Below are 17500 nucleotides of genomic sequence, written 5' to 3'. Positions count from 1 at the left end.
GGTAAAGAGAAGTCACCGCGCAGTACTCGTGGTCCGACAGTCATTTGTTTTCATTGCGCTTGTACTTTTGCGCAGTACTTTGATTTGTGTTTTTGTAAGTATTTATGAGTACTTACAGATTCTCCGCTTCGCGGTTGTTATTATTATTATTATTATTATTATTTGGGGGAATAGGTTTGTGCATTATCTTGTCTTGTATTTAGAGATACTTGCAGATTCTGCGGTTAATATTATTATTATTATTATTATTATTATTATTATTATTATTATTATTATTTACGCGAATTGGTTTTTGCATCACCTTGTCTTGTAATTATAAGTTCTTGCAGATTGTCTGGTTCCCAGTATTATTATTATTATTATTATTATTATTATTATTATTATTATTATTATTAAGATGTAGCTTCGTTTCCCCATCCTTGTTACGACCCACCAACATCGACTGACGCCCAGATTCTTTGTAGGCATCATTTAAGGTTCTTTGCATCGTCCCTTCGGCCCCTAGCTGCAACCCCTTTCGTTCCTATTGCTGTACCTCCGTTCATATTCTCTCTCTTCCATCTTACTTTCCACCCTCTCTAACAATTGTTTCATCATTATTTCCAGCGCTGAATGGCCTCATCGGTCCCAGCGCTTTGCCTTTGGCCTGAATTTTATTTTCTATTTCTAATTCCCACGTATTTCACTAAATTGGCTTTTTAGTTTTCTGTAAAAGAAAACTATTGTGCCAGCTTTGTCTGTCCGTCCGCACTTTATACTGTCCGCACTTTTTCTGTCCGCACTTTATTCTGTCTGTACTTTTTCTGTCCGCCCCCAGATCTTGGAAACTACTGAGGCTAGTGGGCTGCAAATTGGTATGTTGATTATCCACCCTCCAACCATCAAACATACCAAATTGCAGCCCTCTAGCCTCGGTAATTTTTATTTAATTTAAGGTTGAAGTTAGCCATAATCATGTGTCAGAGAACGATATAGGATAGGTCAAGGTCTAGACCTTGGGATAAGCCACCACCGGGCCGTGGTTAAAGTTTCATGGGCCGCGGCTGAGCATTATACCGCGACCACCGAAAGGCAGATCTATTTTCGGTGGACTTGATTATACGCAGTAGCGGCTGTACAGAAAACTCGATTGAGCCGAAGTTTCTTCGACGCATTTTTTACTTGTTTCTCTTAAGACTCTGTCCCCCCAAAAAACCAGTTCGGGGCTGATTGGTCCATAGCCAATCGATTAGCAGTGACGCGTTTGTGTCTCACGAGCATATTCAAGTGGGCCAACTTCGCGGGGCACTGAAAATTCATCAGTCGTGTTAATACATTTGATATGAGATTATATATGTGTGTTTTGGTTTCGTAATGCGCCTGGAGGAGTCTGCCATCTTGTTTATGCTGTTTTTTTTTAGCATTTTAAGTTTTTTTTTGCGTAGACGCCTTCGTAATAAACAGTATATTGTCAAAATGGTGATTTGTAAACATAGATAAGCATGTGTGATATACTGTATATATATATATATATATGTATGTATATATATACATACATACATATATATTATACATACATATACATATGTCAATAACCTTTCATTTTTAGAGGGGTTAGTGGCATAAGGGTGCAGCCCTTCGGTTGCCCGGCCCACTCCCTAATCTTGATTGACCCCACCTAGGTCAACTAGAGGGAGGTAGTCTCTCTCTCTCTCTCTCTCTCTCTCTCTCTCTCTCTCTCTCTCTCTCTCTCTCTCTCTCTCTCTCTCTATATATATATATATATATATATATATATATATATATATATATATATATATAGTATATATGTAAAATACGTAAATCATTACATGAATTGCCATTTACATTACAGTACTGTAATTTCATGTCTGAGAGGTATAACATTACGGTCATTACTGAATTACGTAATAAAACGCATCTCTGAAAAGACAGTTATTAAACTTCTTAAACTTAACAAGAACTCCCCAACATTTTATGACATGAATATTTAACTAAATTCACCTTCTTCTTATTTATATTACGTTACTGTAATTTTATATCTCGGAGATATTTTATTACGGTTACAATTGAATTACATAACACGACCAGAACAGATTTATCCAAATTCACCTTCTTCTCCTTCTTCATCATATCATCATCATCATCCTCAACAGATTTGCTCAAATTCATCATCATCATCATCATCTGCTTCATCGTATCATCATCCCCCTTAGGGGGTGGTGTCGTCAGTGCATTTCATGCGGTGCACTGTAGGCATTACTTAAGGTTCTTTGCCGCGTTCCTTCGGACCCTAGCTGCAACCCGCTTCGCTCCTTTTATTGTACCTCCATTGATATTCTTTCTTCCTTCTTACTTTCCACCCTCTCCTAACACTTGTTTCATAGTGCAACTGCGAGGTTTTCCTCCTGTTACACCTTTCAAGCCTTCTACTCTCAATTTCCGTTTCAGCCTGAATGACCCCATAGGTCCCAGTGCTTGTAGTTTGGCCTAAATTCTCTATTCCATTCCATCATCATCAACAGGTTTACCCAAATTCATCATCATCATCTCCTCATCATATCATATCATCAGCATCATCACCACCAACTAAAATACGTCCATTATTCACACACACTCCCCACCCATTAGCAATAGGGCCGAGATAGGCTCTCGTGATTTTCGTGGGCGAAGTCACCCACGGCAGGTCCAGTCTTTTGGGGCAGGTGATACGACCCTGGAATTGACTCCTGCTATGCCAGTTGACAAAGGCTTGCCCTGCGCTGTGCTCATCGCCCAGTTCTGTGTCAGTCTCATGGCAGACGTGATCACGACACAAAGGTAGGAGGTGTTTGGGCGGTCCTGCTTGGCTTTTTTTTGGGGGGGGGTTGAGAAATGATTACGCAGTTGTTGTTATTATTATTATTATTATTATTATTATTATTATTATTATTATTATTATTATTATTATTATTATGTTGTTGTTTATTATTATTATTATTATTATTATTATTATTATTATTATTATTATTATTATTATTATGCCGTATTTATATCTGCAAGTGGGATTATTATTATTATTATTATTATTATTATTATTATTATTATTATTATTATTATTATTATGCCGTATTTATATCAGCAAGTGGGCTTATTATTATTATTATTATTATTATTATTATTATTATTATTATTATTATTATTATTATTATGCCGTATAGGCTATATATCAGCAAGTGGGCCTATTATTATTATTATTATTATTATTATTATTATTATTATTATTATTATTATTATTATTATTATTATTATTATTAGTGGTTATAGTATACTACATTATGCCTAAATCCCTTCCTGTTGTTTGTTTACACATTTACTCAGTTTCGTCATAATTTATCCTTCATATTTTGTTTACATATATAATAAGTTTCGTCATAAATTATCCCTGATATTTTGTTTACAAATAAATGCACTCAGTTGCGTCACAATTTATCCCTCGGATTTTATTTACAAATATATTCAGCTTTATCCTAATGTATTCTCCGTATGTATTCAAATTATGTGCTTTATCATCTTGACTCTCTCTCTCTCTCTCTCTCTCTCTCTCTCTCTCTCTCTCTCTCTCTCTCTCTCTCTCTCTTGTAGTTGAAATATGGACAGCCTCTTTTGTTCAAATTTGCAAATCAGGTTATGCTAATTGTGGCTCTGTCCACGCTAATGTGGACGCACGTATGTACATAATTTTGTAAAATGAGTTGTCGACAGCGGTCCAACTGCTCTTTTTCCTATTTTTAATACTTTTGCTTAGTTTTGTACTTCACATTTCCATATTAGCAATTTACATGGCTGCATAAATTCTACCTTATGATTGACATCGATGGAATTTTACTAATAGTCTGGCGTATTTATTATTATTATTATTATTATTATTATTATTATTATTATTATTATTATTATTATTATTCAATTATTCAGAAGATGAATCCTATTCATATGGAACAAGCGCTCAGGGGCCACTGACTTGAAATTCAAGCTTCCAAAGATTATTATTATTATTATTATTATTATTATTATTATTATTATTATTATTATTATTATTATTATTATTATTATTATTATTTAGAAGATGAATCCTATTCACATGGAACAAGCCCTCAAAACGAATATTATTATTATTATTATTTATTATTATTATTATTATTATTATTATTATTATTATTATTCAGAAGATGAATCCTATTCACATGGAACAAGCCCTCAAAAAGAATATTATTATTATTATTATTATTATTATTATTATTATTATTATTATTATTATTATTATTATTATTATTATTATTCAGAAGATGAATCCTATTCACATGGAACAAGCCCTCAAAAAGAATATTATTATTATTATTATTATTATTATTATTATTATTATTATTATTATTATTATTATTATTATTATTCAGAAGATGAATCCTATTCACATGGAACAAGCCTCAAAAAGAATATTATTATTATTATTATTATTATTATTATTATTATTATTATTATTATTATTATTATTATTATTATTATTATTATTATTATTCAGAAGATGAATCCTATTCATATGGAACAATCCCACCAAAGGGCCCATTGACTTGAAGTTCAAGCTTCCAAAGAATATTATGGTGTTTATCAGGAGGAAGTAAGAGATGGTAAAGGGAAATCCATAAAGAAGAGATGTCGCTTTTTAAAGAAGAAAAAAATAGATTAATAAAATAATAAATAGATCTGCATCGTAAGTGGCATTTCACTTCGAATACTTTGGAATAGTTTGATAAAATGTTAATGTAAAATATTTCCCACTTACAAAATGTTTTACATTAAAATAATATTCTTTGGCAGCTTGAATTTCAAGTCAGTAGCCCGTGTTGTGGGATTGTTCCATATGAATAGGTCCATCTTAATACAATAATAATAATAATAATAATAATAATAATAATAATAATGATACTCTTTGGAAGCTTGAATTTCAAGTCAATAGCCCGTGTGGTGGGCTTGTTCCTTATGAGTAGAGTCCATCTTAATAATAATAATAATAATAATAATAATAATAATAATACTACACACAATAATAATAATACTAAATATGAAAGAATGCAATTTTGACCATTCACATGTTTTACTAAAGTCTTAAGATAATAATAATAATAATAATAATATTAATAATAATAATAATAATAATAATACCTTTGAAGCTTGAATTTCGTCAAAGTCCCAGAGGGCTTGTTCCATATGAATAGAGTTCATCTTTCTGAATAATAATATTAATATTAATAATATTAATAATAATAATAATTAATAATAATAATAATAATAATATAATAATAATAATAATCGGCACTCGTTGTGTATCAATATTTATCACTGACTTTGAATCTGGAAGTGTAAAACGCGTAGGCTTAAGTCGGGCTCATGTATGCGCGACTCTCCTGGTTGGTTAAGCAGTATTGTAGGCTAGATATTTGTGAAGTTTTACGACAGAAATTTGTTAATGCAACCTTATGGTTCTTCTTTTACATTTACGGATTTTTGTGTTTTAAACTTTCTAATTTAGAGTTGATTTCTTGATGTAGGGTATCTCTGCTGGGTTATTTATTATTATTATTATTATTATTATTATTATTATTATTATTATTATTATTATTATTATTATTATTATGTAATTTAAAGTTTATCTCGTGATGTGGGGTATCTCTGGTGGCTTATTTATTTTTTAAATTATTATTATTATTATTATTATTATTATTATTATTATTATTATTATTATGTAAACATTTAAAGTTTATTTCGTGATGATGGGTATCTGTGCTGGGCTTATTTATTATTATTATTATTATTATTATTATTATTATTATTATTATTATTATTATTATTATTATTATTATTATACGTAAAAAAAAGATTAGGTATGAACACAGCAGATTGCAGTTCTTGATTTTATATCTGTAAGAAAATTTGAGTTTGAGATAGTTCGAGACTAGATGTTGATTAACTTTCTGACATAGAAACGAAAACATTTAGAACCTTGTAACCGTTTCCATTAATTCCCATAACCTCTCCTCATTCAAGAGGCGGATTTATCACAATTCCTTCGAAATTAAGACACACACACACACGCACACATTGTCATTTGGACTTTTGTGATTTTTAGTTTTCTGTAAAAGGAAACTATTGTGCCGGCTTTGTCTGTTCTTCAATCTTTTTCTGTCTGCCTTTCAGATCTTAAATTACTGAGGCAGGGGCTGCAAATTGGCTGCTGGATCATCCACCTCATGTCATCAAACATACCAAATTGCAGCCTCAGCCTCAGTAGTTTTTATTGTATTTAAGCTGTCAAGTTAGCCTTGATCGTGCTTCTGGCAACGATATGGGATAGGCCACCAACGTGCCGTGGTTAAAGTTCCATGGACCGAGGCTCATACAGCATTATACGGAGACCACCGAAAGAGAGATCTATTTTCGGTGGTCTTGATTATACGCTGTAGCGGCTGTACGGAAAACTCGATTGCGCTGAAGTTTCCTAGGCTCATTTTTTACTTGTTTGTTTTGGAGGCCTAAGCAATCCTTATTACTCTGCTGTATTTCAGGAAGGCCTGTTCAAACCTAGTTAAAAGCATATATAACCTTCCCTCTTTTAAGGGCGTATCCATTACTTCCCCCGGGATTAGATCCCAGTCCTTTTTTTATCTTTCAGAGTTTATTTTTCATAGAGGCCTTTCATTCCTTTTACTGTACGTCCGTTCATATTCTCTCCTTCTAAATATCTACCCTTTCCTATCAATAGCTTCACAGTGCAACTGCCAGGTTTTCCTCCTGTTAAAAATGAAAGCCTTTTTTACTCTCGATTTCCGTTTCAGCGCTGAATGACATCATCGGTCCCATCACTAAATGCTATATTCCTTCCTTCCTTCCTTCAAGGCAAAGCTCAATAAGGACATGGAGTCGTCCTTCCCCGACGGCCTCCAAACAGTCATCAAAACGTCTGGGAACAGTTGATGACAAAGAGACATCGCCAAAAGCAACACGTGTGTGTTGCGATTCCCCCTTTATGTCAGTCCCAAGACGAAACAAAATTGTCGTGGTCATCATTCAGCTACAAACGCTTAAATAGTGACTTTGCAGCTGCTGCTTGTGTGTGTGTTTGTGTGTGTGTGTGTGTACGACGCGTCCTGTTTTATGAATGAAATTCTGCAAAGGGTAAACAACTCAGTTTGTGGGTTATCCCAGCTGATTTGTTGATGGGCCTGGATTTGGCTCGGTCGGGAAATCTGGTTTGCTTCGTGTGGAGATGATGGTGGGAGCATAGAAAGGTATATATATATATATATATATATATATATATATATATATATATATAGATAGGTAGAACTATATAGTAGTTCTATAAGGCGACTGCCTTCTAACTTAACTTTTTCTATAATTTTTGGTTGCTAATTATGAATTTACCTTAATTCTTATGCCTGAGTGTAATTAACATAGCAATAACCCTGAAGTCCGTCCAACAAGGGGTTTCCATACGCGATCTTCACAAGACAGAGCACGGCTACGTCTGTGTTCGAACGGTTCATATCCCGTCCGGCAAGTGCAATAACTTGTTAACGTATGTACCAACCGCACCCAAGCCAGTACTAAATACGGCGAGGGGGACATTCCATTTGGCCGACAAACAAACAGATACACCGCCAGTATCAGAAGCCCTAAAAAGTGTGGCAAAAACCAGTTGAAAAGGTAAAAACAGGCGGGAGCCAATATAGAATTACTTATACATATATATAATATATATATATAGTATATATATATATATATATATATATATATATATATATATATATATATATATATATATATATATATATATATAATCGAGATACCATTGGGAATTCCTTTATCGTCCAACCTCGGCGACAGACTAGTGGCATGACCTCATCCCGTGAGTAACCCTAGGGTGGCTTGGGCTTCCTGTTTTTGTAGGGGGTACTGTAGTTCATCCTGTAGTAGATGGTGGTCTTCCTATCCTCTTCCTCCTCTTCCTCTTTCTCCTCTTTCTCCCCCTCCTCCTTCTCTGGTCTCCTCCTTGCCATTTCATTCTTTTGGGAAAGATTAAATTTTTTTATGTAAATTTCAATCCTGTTCATTGCACCCTTTATTATTGAACGGTTGGCGGATTCTGTCGAGTTCAGCATCCAACTTGTGCCTAGTTTACATAATCGCTGATGACTTGACACACACACACACACACACACACACACACACATATATATATATATATATATATACGAGTATATATACACACAACATACATGTATATACATACACACAACATACATGTATATACATACACACACACCACATATATATATATATATACTGTAGATTTTTTGACACACAAATCCCTTTTTGGTATATGTATGTTATTCGGAAGTTGAGAGAATGAGATATCAAACGACATACTGTTTTTTTTTTATTATTATTTTTCACAAGATTTTAATTTCCCTCATCCCGTGACCGTGCTTAAAGCTGACGTTACCTCGATCCCAGGATTAAGTCAGTACCTGAGGACCTTGGCTATTTTAATGTCTCTTACCAAGAAATTTGCGATGCCATCTAAATGCAGAGGTCGTTGTGGCCCTCAGCAGGTTATAAACAGGAATGTTGCAAGAATGAGACTGACAGCGAATTTGCACACGTTCTGAACTCCTGACAGCGAATTTGCATAAGTTTTGACGGTGAATTTGCGCATGTGCTGAGAGCGATTTTGCACATGTGCTGGAAGCGAATTTGCACATGTGCTGAAAACGAAATTGCGTAAGTTTTGACGGTGAATTTGCGCGTGTGCTGAGAGCGAATTTGCGCATGTTCTGAGAGCGAATTTGCACATGTTCTGACAGCGAATTTACGCATGTTCTGACATCGAATGTGCGCATGTTCTGAGAGCCAATTTGCGCATGTTCTGAGAGTGAATTTGCACATGTTCCGACAGCGAATTTACGCATGTTCTGACAGCTAATTTAGACGTTCTGATAGCAAATTTGCCCATGTTCTGACATCGACTTTGCGCATGTTCTGACAGCGAATTTACACATGTTTTGACAGCGAATTTGTACATGTTTAGACAGCGAATTTGCGCATGTTCTGATAGCGAATTTGCGCAAGTTTTGACAGCGAATTTGCACATTTTCTGACAGCGAACTGCACATGTTCTGACAACGAATTTGCGCATGTTCTAACAGCGAATTTACGCATGTTCTGACAGCGAAGTTGCACATGTTCTGACAGCGAATTTACGCATGCTCTGCCAGAAACTAGTGTGCTGGCTTTGTCTGTCCGTCCGCGCTTTTTTCTGTCCGCCCTAAGATCTTAAAAACTACTGAGGCTAGAGGGCTGCAATTTGGTATGTTGATCATCCACCCTCCAAAAAATCATCAAACATACCAAATTACAGCCCCTTGCCTCAGTAGTTTTTTAATTTTATTTGAGGTTAAAGTTAGCCATAATCGTGCTTCTGGCAACGATATAGGCCAGGCCACCACCGTGCCGTTGTTAAAGTTTCATGGGCCGCGGCTCATACAGCATTATACCGAGACCACAGAAAGATAGATCTATTTTCGGTAGCCTTGAGTATACGCTGTACAGAAAACTCGACTGCGCCGAAGAAACTTCGGCGCATGTTTTGATTGTTTTTGTGTTGTTTTTACTGCTTCGAATGTTATTAGAATGATGATCTATGCAAATGAAATTTCTTCGTTATGTTATGTGATCGTCTTCAGTTTAGTTCTTCGAGTGCTACTATAATCATCTTCTATAGTTCGAATGTTATTTAATCTTCTATGTAAATAAACTCTCTTTGGTTATATTATGTGGCCATGTCTTCATTTTAGCTCTTCCAGAGTTATTTTAACCAAGCAAGAGAGACAAGGTCTACCCACTTGGGCCGAGTCGCCTCCCACCTGGGGTAACTACGTAGGCGATGACGTATCTTAGAGGCACCCTGCTCATTACGGCACCACCTGCCAGTGACGTAGTATGAGGTAGACAAAGTCACCACATGGGGATTTGGCGGGAAGTGAGCAGACCTTCTCTTTCTCTTGGGACTGATTTTAACTAACCACTATGCAAATAAACTTTCGTTATTATATTAAGCAATCATGTCTTCATTTGCAAATAAAAATTATAAGCCCAGAGGCCTAAACCATTTTGTAATGGCAAAAAACTCCAATCCCGGTAAGGGGGTTGGTGCCACCAGTGCACCTCACCCATTGCACTGTAGGCATTACTTAAGGTCTTAGCAGCCTCCCTTCGGCCTCTACCTGCAACCCCTTTCAGTCATTTTACTATACCTCCATTGATATTCTCTTTCTTCCATCTTACTTTGTACCCTCTCTTAACAATTATTACATAGTGCAACTGCGAGGCTTTCCTTTGTTAAAATTTTTTTACTCTCAGTTTCCGTTTCAGCGTTGAATGACCTTATAGGTCCCAACGCTTGACCTTTGGCCTCAATTTTATATTCCAATTAAACTCCAGCGACGCAAAAACATTACCACATCTATAGAGCAACTCAAGAGAAATAATGTCCCGTTTCAGCGCTGAATGACCTCATAGCTTGCAACGCTTGGCCTTTGGCCTTTATTGTATATTTCAGTTCCAATTCCCATTCCTAAAAGCTCCAGCGACGCAGAAAGATGACCACATCTGGACAGCAACTCCTAGAGAAATAGTGTCCCACAATAATAGTAGGTTCTTATTTTATTATAACAACCTCCTCAGTGACTTAATACCACCTCTAATTACAGTTAAAACTTGGAAAAATTAAAAATAAATTTAAAAAACCATAGGCCCAAAAAGGAATAGTACACACTCTGTGTACTGGCAGAGGGCCTCAATGGCGGCCACAGCTGATTGAAATTTGACATATCCGCTCGGGCGATGATGGTCGGCGGATGGGTGGGTGTTTGTTGTTTTGCTCTATTAGCTGTCCTTTATGCCAGTTCTCTGACTCACGCAAATCGATGGCAAGTAGGGGTGAAGTGTTTAGGTTGTTCCTTGTTGTGTATATATATATATATATATATATATATATATATATATATATATATATATATATATACACATCCTCACATATATGTATATGTTATACGCATACATATATAATTATATATATGTGTGAGTTTATACTTGTTTGTAGTATGTATGTATATATGTATATACTGTACCTTCAAGGGTGTTCGATTTCCCTGGGATAATATTTAGGGTAGTCAGAATATAAGTTAATTGTAATTTAAAGAGTTTGGCAATAATTATTTAATATTTTCGTAAGTGAAATTATTCACAAAAGCTTCCTTACTTCCACTTTCTCTTAATTTCTTGATTTCTCCTAATAATGCCCTAAACTCGGCGTACCGCAAGGTGGTGTTAAACGCCCATAATATTTGGAGTCACCTGACTTATTGCCAACAAATTTTGCCTCACGTAAACTAATATTCGCTTTACACATCAACTCTACTTAGTCGCAAAATATAGAAATTTAATATTCTTTTAATTTCTAAAAATTTATATTGTCGCAAAATGTACAGTAGATATTTAAAGAATTCCTACGTTGTCGTGAAGTATACGTCACACAATTTCCTCTGGCTGACGTCACAGAAAGCCACAAAAATGGCCGACCTGAATTTAATTATTTATATATATATATTTATTTATTTTTCACCGGTATCAGTTACCCGGTGCCAAGTTCAGCAACTCGATGCCATAACCTCACAGAAAACGTGACCCCGTGGCACCGTGCAGAGTAAAAAAAAAAAAAAAAAGAAAAAAAAGGGAGCAGTAACAGCGTAAATGAGGCTGTTTAACCGGATGATGAAATCCTTTGAATGGCAGTGTACTGCTTTGGTGATTACGCGAGTGTGATCTGAATTGGGAATCGGAGTCGGTGTTGTGTCTAATAAATAAGCATCTCGAGTCGTTTATCTGTCGTGTCTCTTCGCTTTGTAATTGTTGGAGGTTGGGCATTGTAGATGGGTAGAAAAATAGTCTCTCTCTCTCTCTCTCTACTTGTTGAAGATTGGGAGCTGTAGACAGATAGGTAGTCTCTCTCTCTCTCTCTCTCTCTCTCTCTCTCTCTCTCTCTCTCTCTCTCTCTCTCTTTATACTTGCTGGAGATTGAGAGCTAGAGATAGACAGATATTCTCTCTCTCTCTCTACTTGTTGAAGATAGATAGATAGATAGCTCCTTCTCTCTCTCTCCTCCTCTCTCTCTCTCTCTCTCTCTCTCTCTCTCTCTTTAAACTTTCTGGAGATCGAGAGCCAGAGATAAGATATTCTCAAGATTCATCCGACATCTCTCAGATTCTCTCTGACTCTCTCTCTCTCTCTCTCTCTCTCAAGATTCATCCGACCATCGGCAGATTTTTGCGGATCGGAAACAACGCTGACATCTTTATTCTGAAACCCATTGGAATAATTGAGAGGCCATGCCCTGAGGAGTCAGGTGAATTCATGCCCCAGAATTTCGTTCGTTACGTCAGCAAACTTGGCACACGGCTTTCGGGTCTTCAGTCAACATCATCCTACTTTCTCTCTCTCTCTCTCTCTAATTGTTGAAGATTGGGAGCTATAGACAGATATATGTAGTCTCTCTCTCTCTCTCTCTCTCTCTAAGACTAAGCACCCTGCTTATTGAAAATCTCTTTCTATTTAACAACATTGCTATATACAGGTAGACCTACTCTCTCTCTCTCTTACACACACACACACACACACACACGCACACACAATGCTCCCAGCTTATTAAAAAACACTCCTTTTATTTGCCAACATTTCATTCTAATTAACAACATCGCCTTATACACAGGAGAATTGCGTGTCAGCTGATCAACTGAGTCACAACTGCAAACAGAGTATGAGAATTGGTCAGCCAGTTGGACGCCGTTTATCTCGACCCACATTTCCCATTACCTAATTGCTGTGGGCTGTTAGGAGCTTGGCCTCACATTTTCTATATCAAATCGGATAGTCCATATATGGGCAAATTTGCAGATTTGTTCTAAGTAAAACCCAGCTCTGGTATTATCTGGTGTTCTGCAGGGGTTCAGTTCGGGACCCCTATTCTTTTATCATAACGGTATGGGATTTTAATTGCAGCTTGTGAGGTTCGTGTATGGGCACATTTGTTCTATGTAAGATCCAGTTTTGGTTTTATGTGGCGTTCTACAGGGGTCAGTTCAGGGCCCTTATTCTTTTATCATAACGGTAAGGGATTTTAATTGCTGCTTGTGAGGTTCGTGTATAGGCAAATTTGATCTATGTAAAATCCAGCTTTGGTTTTATGTGGCGTTTTGCAGGGGTCAGTTCAGGGCCCGTGTTATTTTATCATAACGAAAAGATATTAACTGCAGCTTGTTAGATTCTTTTATGGGCAAATTTGTTCTGTGCAAGAGCCAGCTTTGGTTTTATTTGGCGTTCTACATGGGGGCAATTCAGGCCCGTATCATATTTTCATAACGGTGAGAGATATTAAATGCAGCCTGTGATGTTTATGTATGAGGAAATTTGTTTTATGTAAAATCCAGCCTTGGTTTTACCCGGCGTTCTGCAGGGGTATCCGTTCAGGGCCCGTGTCATTTTATCATAACGGTAAGGTATATTAAATGCAGCTTGTGAGGTTCATGTAGGGGCGAATTTGTTCCGTGTAAAATCCAGCCTTGGTTTTGTCTGGTGTTCTACAGGGGACCAGGTCAGTGTCCCTATTCTTTTATCATAACGGTAAAAGACATTGATTGCATCTTGAAGAACTCATTTATAACCTGTTCGTTGATGATTCTCGAGTCTGGGCGGTTTCAGATCGCCAAGGTGAATGCTAGCTTTTTAAAATCGAATTGGATAATAGTTTGTCTGTGATCACTGGGTAACCAGGCGCAAATACATCGCCAGGAATTCCTTGAATGCTTTCAGGTATCTCGTTCTCCAGTCTGTGGAAGAAGGTGACTTTTTCTTCCGTATTTTAACCTTCCTTCCGATTGGCTGAAACACTTCTACATAAAATAGGCATCTTCAGAAGCCTGCATTTCAATTGCTTCCGAATCACAGATATCTCTGTGATCTTCCAAGGTTTTTAAAGGTCATCATCAGCGATTATGTCAAAACCTGAGTGTTAGAGTAAGTCCACACTACAGCAAAACATGTTATAAATATATCATAAGTTCCTCATTGGACGGGTCGATATCGTACTCGGATAGCACTCTCTTAGGCCCGCGTTTGATTCTCCGGCCGGCCAGTGAAGAATTACTGTAGAGGAATTTATTTCTGGTGATAGAAATTCATTTCTCGGTATAATGTGGTTCGATTCAACATAAGCTGCAGGTCCTGCTGCCAGGGTAACCACTTGGTTCTTAGCCACGTAAAATAAGTCTAACCCTTCGGGCCAGCCCTAGGAGAGCTGTTAATCAGCTCAGTGGTCTGGTTAAACTAAGGTATACTTAACTTTAATATATCATAAACACATGTTAGCAATTTTTCGCCCACACGTCGACAACAGGTTGAAAACCAATCGCCGACCGTCTGTTGAGAACGGACCTTTGGCAGACGTGGGGTAATCGCATGAAACACTTGTAAGAACTACCAACAAGTCGTCTGCATGTATCCAACATGTTTGCGACGTGTATGTGATAAGTTGAAGACACGTGTTGACAACATGTCTTACTGTCAGTGTGGACGCACCCATTATGCAACCGGGTAGCATTGTCTGGTCAAGTTGCACATGACGACTCATTAGAATTTCCGCTGTCTCGACGACTGAAGCAACTGGGCTTCTTGTTGATTCAGTTTCAGCTGCTTGGAGGCGTGATTTCACATAGCATTCGGTCGTCGACCATTTTGCGCATGCGCGATGGAATATGCCATGAGGAAGGCCCCCCCCTTTTTTTGGAAGAGGTACATGTCTGTCCTTGCAATAGTAGATTGATTTAGGATTATACCTGCTTGAACAGTTTAGGATTGTCACTCTACATGAATAATTTAGGATTGTAATTCTACATGAATAATTTAGGATTATAACTCTGCTTGAATAATTTAGGATTGTAACTCTGCTTGAATAATTTAGGATTATAACTCTACTTGAATAAATGAGGATTATAACTACAGGAATAATGTAGGATTGTAACTCGACTCGAATAATTTAGGATTATTTATCTGTTTTCATATGTTATTTAAATCATTCCGCAGTTGCTATTTTTTATGTGCATCTGTGCTAGCATTTGCGTTTGGGATATTTCACACGGGGCCCATTTTCCGGGTGCATATGTACTTGCACTTGTAGATTTAATAATAAGGATTGTATCTGTTTACACAAATGATTGAAATCTTTCCACAACGTCTATATTTCTGGTGCATCTGTACTAGCATTTGCGTTTGGGATATTTCACACGGGGTCCATTTTTCGGGTGCATCTGTCCTTGCACGTGTAGACTGAATAATTTAGTATTATATCTTTCTTCATGAATAACTCCACAATGGCTAATTTTTGGGTGCATCTGTACTAAGATTGCGTTTGGGATATTTCACAAGGGGCCCATTTTTCGGGTGCATCTGTCCTTGCACTTGTAGACTGAATAATATAGGATTATATCTTTTTTCATATATTATTTGAATAACTCCACAATGGTTATTTCTTTGGCTGCATCTGTACTAAGGTTTGCCTTTGGGATATTTCACAAGGGGCCCATTTTCCGGGTGCATCTGTCCTTGCACGTGTAGACTGAATATTTTAGGATTATATATTTTTTCATGAATAATTCCACAATGGCTATTTTTTTAGGTGCATCTGTACTAAGATTTGCCTTTGGAACATTTCACACGGGGCTTACTTTTTCGGGTGCATCTGTCCTTGTGCGAATGTTCACCTCGGGGTAGGATGTTGGTAGATGCAGGATGTGTGTATTGGTAGAGGTTGCGCGTGTGTATGTTTGTTTTAATCACGAAATAACAGGAAGTACTTACTCTAGATCGCGCTGGGCCGTTGTAGCTCTTTGCTGCGTTCGGCCAAGCTGGGCGACAGTGACCAGTGCAACGGCACTGAACTTCAGGAGATCAGTCAGTTGATAACGCTGAGTTTCACGATTCGTAGAAGGCTGCATTGTTCCTTCATTTCCCCCCCCTCCAGGTCGTGAGAGTTCACGGTCGCTTGAAGGGTCAGGTGAGGTCATTCTTTCTGGTGCTCTGGTGACGGAGGGTGTTTCTGTACCGAATAGGGGATATTAGATGCATCGGTTTTTAAACAAAAGTTTCCGAAAATTTATCTTCTGTGCTCATATATATGATGACATTGTTCCGTACATTTACACGTGCATGTGTTCTGTGTGTGTGTGTGTGTGTGAGTGCTTGCGTGCGTGCTTGCGTGCGTGCGTGGCCTCGCCGTGTAAATTTCGCTCTTACATAACAGACGCGATGAAGCTGCAGGGCACAGGAAAGAAGTGATTAATGCCCGTCAGTCGAGGCGTGGGAGGGCCTGCAGGTGCCCGACATTCAGCCACCATCGTACGATTGTCCTCAGTCTGTGCCAGAAGGCCCACCTGAGGTCATCTGCTTGGTGGGACACGCAGGGACAGAGACAGAGAGAGAAAGATAAAGAGGGAAGCTCTCGTTGTCCATTTGGGACCTGCATTCGGCCCCGACAGCGTCGAATCGCGCGTGCGCATTGCTGTTTCACGATTTCTTGGTGTTGTGACAGTTCGGAATTCGCCACATTTCAGGACTGGCCTCTCTGCCGTCAGCAGGATATGACCCTTGAAAGGCCTATGGACGAACATCCTTTCGTGGTTTGTCCGTGAGGTCAACGCGTTTGTTTTCTTTGTCGAAGAGGAAGATTATCGCCAAGGATGTGACGGCGAAGAAGGACCTCGAAGACTGACTGTTTATTCAGATGTGTTTTACGAGATCTTGCAGAGGACCCCTCTTGCTTAGCCTTCGACGGACGATTGGTCAAGGGCGCGCGCGTTCCGACCTTCGTTGCTGCTAAATTGATGCTTAAAAAAAAAAAAAAGTTTTCGCTTGGGATTTTGTCAGTGCGGGATAATCTGAAGTGTGGTTCGCAGTTTAAACGAACTTGTTAAAAAGGGGCTTTTGTTTTCTGTTGCTTCAAAAAAAAAAAAAAACTGCTTTTCTAAGACCCACGAAAAAAAAGGAAGACTTAGCTGATAACCAGAAAGAAAAACACTATATTCTGACTGTTCTATAGTATTCAAAGTTTTTTTTTTTTTTTTTTTAAATCGCAGAAGACGAGACAGTGTTAACAAAATATATAACCTTTTGACAATAGGAGAAAATCAGCCCTCGTTTAGCTTTGTAGCGAGATAAATCATTTGCCTTCTGATACATACATGGAGAATTTCCTTTCCTCCGGCCACAGGAAAAGAAACAACAAGACTATTCTTTGCAATCTGAAGGCAGAGAACGACCGACTCCTTTACTTTTTCCCAGGACGTTGTAGCAATTACCT

The 17500-nt window shown here is 37.5% G+C and overlaps 1 protein-coding gene across 20 annotated transcripts in view; it reads left to right on the top strand.

Annotated features, from left to right (window-relative positions):
- The window catches only part of LOC136852988 (uncharacterized), a 229540-nt gene that overhangs the window by 36499 nt on the left and 175541 nt on the right, over positions 1–17500 (top strand). For 19 of the 20 annotated variants that reach the window (XM_067129715.1, XM_067129541.1, XM_067129348.1 and 16 more), the window contains exon 1: positions 17249–17500. This exon is cut by the window's right edge and continues 446 nt beyond it. The exons of the other annotated variant lie outside the window; for it this stretch is intronic. The gene's annotated coding sequence lies outside the window, so the exon portion shown is untranslated. Of the gene's footprint in view, positions 1–17248 lie in introns of those variants that run through there. 20 annotated transcript variants of the gene reach the window in all.

This window comes from Macrobrachium rosenbergii, chromosome 1, assembly GCF_040412425.1.
Source record: "Macrobrachium rosenbergii isolate ZJJX-2024 chromosome 1, ASM4041242v1, whole genome shotgun sequence".
NCBI classification, from domain to species: domain Eukaryota; kingdom Metazoa; phylum Arthropoda; class Malacostraca; order Decapoda; family Palaemonidae; genus Macrobrachium; species Macrobrachium rosenbergii.
The sequence above is the reverse complement of the archived record's forward strand: the minus strand, read 5'-3'. Positions and strand labels throughout refer to the sequence as shown.